We start from the raw sequence: 7,720 nt of genomic DNA on the forward strand, positions 1-7,720 counted from the left end.
GTGTGTGTGTGTGTGTGTGTGTGTGTGTGTGTGTGTGTGTGTGTGTGTGTTTATGGCTAGGGATTGGATGGATGGCTTGGCAGTTAATAGTGCTCTGTTACTTTTGCAGAGGGCCTGAGCTGGGTTCCCAGATCCCATATGGGTGGCTCACAACTACCTATAACTACAGTTCCAGAGGAATACAACACATGCACACATACACGCATGCATATGTACATGTGTGCACACACATGATTTAAAACTAAAATAAGTCTTTTTAAAAAACTGAATGGCAGATAAGAAAATAATTATGGCTGCAGCGCTGATAGCAGCAGCAGCAGCTAATGTAGTACTGCGGTGGTCTATCATTTCACAGATCAGAAGTTGAGACGGAGAGCTAGCTCTGAGACAGCTACGTGTCAAGGTCACCGCTAATTGATGGTGAGCCAGGATCTACGCTGACACAGATTGGTTACAGGTCCTGGCTGTCTCACAGTCAGTAGGCAAGAGGAAATTTTCAAATGCCACACGAACAAAGATAGGGCAGGTGTTGTCCCAGAAGACCTTGGGTATCCAAACATTAAAACTGTGTGACACAGAGCTAAATATGAACAACTGGGCTACCTATTTCTCTAGGCTAAGTCTTAGTAGGATGCCTGGCTCCTGGTGAAGTGGTAACTCTCAGTGTTTGCAATTGGCATCACTGTTATCTGACATTGAATCTACTCCATCAACAATTTTCTCATACTACTGTACAAATGTATTGAGACCAGCCCGCTTAACAAGAGCAGGAATCAACATAATTTTCCCTTATTATCTGGCCTCAATCTCATTCCTCTTGCAGACCTCACTTTGTCCAGGAGAGAGCAGAGGGGAGAACAGGAAGCATTTTTAGATTCATTAATTCCACTCTACGTTCTGCTGGAGCAAGACTAGTCCAGAGACAGGGGACTTGCCTCTAGTTGGTACTAGGACCCAGAAGAGAGGCTGAGACCCTGCACTGCTAGTGGAAAAGGAAGGCATCTCCTGGAATGGAGAACACAACCTAAATCAAGAGGTTTTTACAGATCCAGTACCACAGAACCAGATGCTACAGACCAGCAAGACTGTTGGGGCTAGAAAGAAAGGCACTGTAGTGTGTTTCCTCCTCCATCAAATGTCCTGTGTGGGTCTGTGCACAAACAGCAGGCAGTTACTTAAACCTGGGAGAAATTGATCCCATCTTGGAGTCCCTGAAGTCCCTCCCTCCCTGAAAAGTTCTTGTCAAATGGCTACCAACCTGCTCAGGTTATTTCTGGAGCAAATATGTAAAGATGGGGTTTGTAGCATCCAAAGAATCTTCCAGGATATTTCATTCTCAGCGTAGTTTGGGTCCAAAGGAAGAGGATAAAATAAGAGAGGAGGAGGAAGAAGGAGGGACAGGGAGAAAAGGAGAGAGAGAGAGAAGGGGAGAGGTAAGGAGGGGGAGGGGGAGAGAGAAAGAGAGACAAGAGAGGGGAGAGGTAAAAGGAGAAAGGGAAGGGGAAGGACTTAGAAGGGAAATTTCTAGTAGTTAACCTGTTATTTCTTTGAACCCAGTAACACAAGTCACTTCATTTCTGCCTGACAGGAAGATACCCAGAGGGATTCAACAAATATTTGTTGACTACCTTAAAGAGCGATCAGCAATATCAGCAAAACTCATAAACGCTGAAAATGGAAGGAGGCAATGACTGTTGCTTACAAAAAAACAGAACTTGGCCCTTTAATAACTTAAAGTAAAGAACAGAATAACAACTCCTATCTTTGCTAAATAACCCCCAGGCGATGTTATGAGGACATTCATAACAGCAATCATATCAGAGAAAGGCAAGCTGTAGGTGGACACAACCATCTTTCTGTTTTGCAAAACAACAACTCAACTTGGCACTTAATGTAAGTTGATTTAATTTTAAGAGAATGGGGGTTGCCTTCTAAACTGTAAATCGTCCATAAATCAGCCCCAAAATTATGGCCTGAGTTTGCAAAACATGTGTTGCATTTAAACAGCACACAGAAACCAGTCCGGGCAGTGAACAGGGTAAAGGTCATAGTTTCTTTTTTTCCCCTAATCCCAGGGTTCTGCACATTCCACTACTGAAATCTGGGGTGTTTGGTGGTCCACGCCCTGGTGTTAAACTTAGAAGATGTAGAAAATAAGATGGCAGCAGCCCAGGTGTAGGCCCTGCGTTATGCCTTGATGACAGTTCCCAAACTTGAGTTGGCTATTGGCCACCTGGAACTAATGGCCTCTTTATTACCAGGAAATATTGGTGCAGTGAGTGTCAACACTGTGAATTCTGTCATGCATGGATGGGTGGGAGTGAATTGAAGCAAACACCCAATACCTGTCACAGTTTTATGGAGAAAAACCGTAGTTCTAGTATCTTTTTCCCTCTTTGAGGGTGACTAAAAGACACATTTTAGAAAGACACAGCTGAGAAACTACTGTTCTCATGCCCCTCCCCTGATCAACAGATGGGGACTCTGAAAGTCTGTAGAAAATTTACCACTTTACCTACACAGTGTCTATCTCTGTGTTGGCATTGAGATCACTTCTGAAGAGTGACTACACTAACTCCGCCTCCAATCACCTCAGCCTCCCTCTGAGTCCCCTCTCACCCTGAGCATTTCTGGTGCTGCTCCAGTGTCAGGTGCAGAGCTGACTCTTCTTTGTGGAGATCTGCCTGGGGAATAGGCATGAGAATACCTGCATCTTCTGACTTCCTCTACCAGCCTCAGAAACTCCGCTGCTGGACTCACTGTTGGTTACCAAAAAGAATACACAAAACTGTCATTCATGAAAAAAAAAAAAACATGCATTGTGGGTTTTCCCTCTATGCATTTGCAAACTGGTGAAAAGAACAATTTTAATCCCCCCAAAAATGTATGGCATGGAGTTGTCATCCTTAAACTCAGAAGGAATCCCTCTCCTCAACCCTTCTAAATGTTTCTATGTTCTTCCTGCAGTTCCCATGTTTAAATCAAAGTGCAGAAACATGCAGAGCTATGCAGCACCAAGCTTGGAGTGCACCTTGGAAGGTGGTGATGGTTGAGAATGAAATATGAACTTTACCCTGGTCCCCAAAAGATTCTACACTTCCTAGTGATACAATCCAATACTCTAAACTGGTTCCATCAACAGACAATCACTGTAAACGAATTGTCAGGGATCTTTTTAAAAAAAAACAAACAAACAAACTTTCAATGTTTAGAAAAATTATTTCTTATTGTAACTCAAAATTCACAAGCCATCATATTGCTTTTTTTAACCAGTACAAATTAAAAGAGAAAAATATGACTTCTATATCATTAAAAAACATACTTTCCAAAATCATTTCACTCTTTTAGGCCAGAGACAAATCTGAGATTGGAGGATGGACGTGAAGGATTTATGCGAGGGTAGACGACAGCTCCTATTTAAGATCCGTCTCTTGCTCTGATTTAGAGAGCACTCTCTTCTTTAAAATGAACCCCCAGTGGTACAGGATTCCCGCACTTACAGTCACAGCCCTGTAGAAGCCCAGGTGTCACCTGCCGTGTGCTGAAATTGCTCCTTTGAAGTAGGTCACAGGCTTATCTCCATGATGATCAATAGGCACCAACCTCTCTAATTAGAGAGCAAGGGCATCTCGGTGTCCTCTGTTCCCCGAACTCTGCAGAAAAGGCAAAGTTAAGTAGCCTTCTCTCAAGGGTCATTAATTATCAATCTGGGCTCGGTATGGAAAGAACAGGAGACTAATCCATGAGAAATAGCCTTAGATTTTATTCTGAGTTTTACGGAGACAGAAAGTAAAGGTGGGTTTACACGTGGGCCGTTCTGCTTCTCTCCCCTCTGTCTATTCATACCCAAATTTTACGTGACCTTCAAACATATTTCCAGTGTTCCAACTGTGCCTGGCCATTTGTGGTCTTACATTTTTGGTAGTCTTTGCTGTGTTCGATGTGATGGTGAAGAAATACTCTTAGGAGACTATTCGTCATGATCTAAAGAGAATGATTGGTATTTATTAATATCTTTACGGTGGATACTATGTGAAAATATACTGATTGAATAAATTAAGGTTTGTTTGATTTTTAATCTACAGTACAGCATAGCAAGGAATACATTCCTCCTTGTAATGGATTCCAAGTTCCTGCGGTAGTTCTCTGGTGAGGATGGAGACATTGAACATAAGGCCTGAGATTTTATTGAAAACCAGTTGAGCTACTCGGGGAGAATATACTCTGGTCAGACATCTTTTAATTCATCCAGGAAACCAATGTAGGAACAAGTCATCCTCTACATTAGTCACTTTCAACTTGCTGAGATAAAACAATATGCCCAATGCCATGTACAAAAGGATGGATTTGTCTGGGGCTTATGGTTTCAGAAGGTTAGAGTCTATAATGGCAGAGCAAAGGAGGCAAGGGGAAGGTCACAACAGCTGACAGTTGAGGAACCACTAACAGAAGGGAGAGACATACTGGGGGCAGCTAGAGAGTTTTTAATCTTCAAGTCTACCCACTGTGACATATTTCTTCTAACAAAATCATGCCTGAGAATTATGGGGGCCCATATCACTTAAACCACTACACACTCTGCAGAGGGTAATTCCAAACTAAGTGGGTCCTAGATATGAGCATCTAACAAGATCCTAAGGATTTGTTTTCTAGGAAAGTGAGTAGGCTGTTGCTATGCACTACGAAACCCTTCTTATGACTCTGTCAGCTACGTTTGTGTATATGTAAATGTTTCTAAACTGATGTGTCTTTGTGGATAGTTCTTAATTTTGGAAAAAGGGATTCATACTTAGAATCCACTAGGAGGGAACTCTGTTAGATGATCCATCCCTGAAGCTGGGAGAGAGAGAGAGTGAAAAGAAAAAGGAATACAGTCTTAGGCTACGGAGAACTGCAATGTAGCCATGGCCTTTTGGGACCTCTATGCAAGGACACTTGTACACACATCGCCTGGTCTCAACAGATGTCTACAGTCATGGAGGAAGATGCTGCAGCTCCTTGATGGCCCTAAGGCCAGATCCATGCAGGCAATATGGCCAAAGTTCACTTGGGATGGAGCCTGGCCTCCTTGAATCACATTTTCATCACCTTAGATTTGTTGTTGCTTTTTAGGGCTAGAAAAATTCTCAAGCCTACCCATTCCCCAAACACAGAAAAAAAAAAGTTAACCAGGGACTGAATCCCTTTGCTTTTTCTAACACCACACTCTCCTTTCAGAAGATTCTTCCCACCCTATATTCCTGATGAGCCGTATGATATCCTCAGACTTAATAAAATAAAGTACGTTTTCCTAGAAATCCTTTTCCCTCTTCCAAATATTTAATTTACTTGAATCCTGTGCCATAAAATAAAGCATGTATTTAATTTCGATCTGTTTAATATGTTAAACACACACAAAAAAAAAGTTTTATGAACTTAAGACTCGCCCAGTCAACAAGATCGAGAAGGCTGTTTATAGTCTCTTTGGTGGATTTTATACAGCGCCTTAAATAGGTATAACCTGAGTTGCAGAGCTCTGTCCTCCATCTCTATGATGTTCATGCTTGCAAAAAACTGTTACAGAGGGCCTTCTGGATGGTTGATGCCTCCTTATAGAAGGAGGGGAGGCAGTCACTGGACTCACACCTGTGTGTCCAGCTGCTCCTCTCAGTCATTCATATGTGACCTTGCTCTAATTGCACATGGCCTCCAGGTCTCTAGGCTGGAGCAGACTTGAAGAATATGGAAGCTCCACGTGCCCAGCAGTGGGAAAGCCATCCTAAGTGTTGGGTGCCGACTTTCCAGTGTGCCTATTGTATGGTCACTAATGCTCTGTAAGTAAATCTAATAAACTCATTTGTTCTCCAGTAGGAACTTTGGTTGAAATCAAACTTTAGGTTTTTTATTGAGACCTTAGGAGTATAGACATTTCCCAGAGAGAAATTTTTTACAACAGTATACACTAACAATCACCCTTCTTTATTACAAAATAACTAGAACTTAGAATCTTATCCTTTCTTTGTCTTTAACCCAAAATTCAGATATTAGTTTCTGATTGACATCAAATAGCTTCCCCCTCTCTGGGCCAATAAGTGAGCAGCTGAAGAAGAATATACAGAAAGAATCAAGAACAGCTTAATGTGGCTTAATCGTTACAGTTTTAAAAAAGATTATTTTGTTAAATGAAAGAAACTTAACACAGTAAAAATTAAATTTGAGTTCTGAAGAGCTAGCTCAGTAGTAAAGTAGGGCAACTTCCTAGGAAGTACTGGCTCTTGGTTCAATTCATGAAGGAGAAGGGGGAAAGGGTGGGAAGGGAAGGAAGAGAAAGTGGAGAAAGAGAAAAGGAAGAAGCAAAGACAATAGATGAAAAGGATAGAGGAAGGCAGGAGGGAAGAAAAAATAAACTGACATGTTTCATTCAGGAGATTAAGAAATCAATCATTGGTGACCTTGAAACCATTCATACACATGGTGCAACCCAAAGCCAGTTTCTCCAGTGAGTTGAGGGATACAATGGGAAACTACGGTTTGTTGGAAAAAGACGAAATAAGTAAAAATGTTGCTTTGTGGCTGACTTGTTTCAAAGAAAAAAGCTGATTTATTCTTTCCTCTGAATAGAAGAGACTCCAGCATGACTCGACACAGAGGGCGATAAGAAACTTCAGCATGACTCTACACAGAGGGCGGTCAACAAGCCAGCAGAAGTGGAGCCTGAGACAGGCCAGATAAACAACGCAGGGTAGGAAACAGCAAGCAGAGAAGCATGACTCCTGGAATCAGAAGAGTCTGTTCAAGCCCCGCCTCAAACCTTTACAGGCTCCACAACACCCTCCACTAACTCTCACAGTCACAGTGAAAAGGAGAAGCATAAGACTATTTCAAACAACCAGAGAAGCTCTCACTCAGAGAACATTACTGTTACTCGGTCGGGAACAAAATGGAGAAGAGAGGAATCCCTCCTCTTTGAAACAGAGGGAAGAGAGGAAGGTCTGTAGGTCTGTAAGAACTGGTAGCTAGTCTATATGCTCCCAAACCTGAAGCTTCACCCTCACAAAATATCAAAATTAGAATGTGATGAGAAGCTTTGGAAAATATCAAATGCTAAGCTCCCTGCAGAAATCCATTAATCAAAACTTTTGAAGGTGGGCATCATCTTAATATTTGTTATCAGTCATCCAGCTATCACAATTGACAGGCCAAACTGAAAAAAAAAAGACCTAATGGACTACAGATCATAAAGGCATAGACATTTTAAAGACTGCTGATGCCAAACACTGACAAATGTTAAAAACACCATGTTGAGCCAGAAGCCAAGGAACTAAAATGGTATGATTCCATCTTAATTTTATCATGATGCAGGGTGCTGATCTAGAAAGTTAGAAATGAGCACAGTGGTTGGTTCCAGGAGAGGATAGTTGACCAGAAGGGATAAGAGAACCCATTCTACGTTGATATAATGTCTAATGGCCTGATTATGGCATGAATTACTCAGAAAAAAAAAAAAAGACAGTTGTCAGTACTCATTGAACCAGGTGCTTAGTATCTGCGTGCTTACTATATATAATTATACAATGATTAAAAATTAATTCCAAGAATGACCTGAATTAAGTGGCATGTGAAATGGATGGTGTACAGGGATTCCTATCAGCTTTCCGCGTAGGTACATGGAGGTTTGAGAGCTAGCAAATTGTCTGTGGAGACTGAGTGAGGCAGACTGAGGAAGGGGACCTGCTGAAAA

The sequence above is a fragment of the Grammomys surdaster genome, unplaced genomic scaffold, assembly GCF_004785775.1.
Source record: "Grammomys surdaster isolate TR1022 unplaced genomic scaffold, NIH_TR_1.0 65, whole genome shotgun sequence".
Lineage (NCBI taxonomy): Eukaryota > Metazoa > Chordata > Mammalia > Rodentia > Muridae > Grammomys > Grammomys surdaster.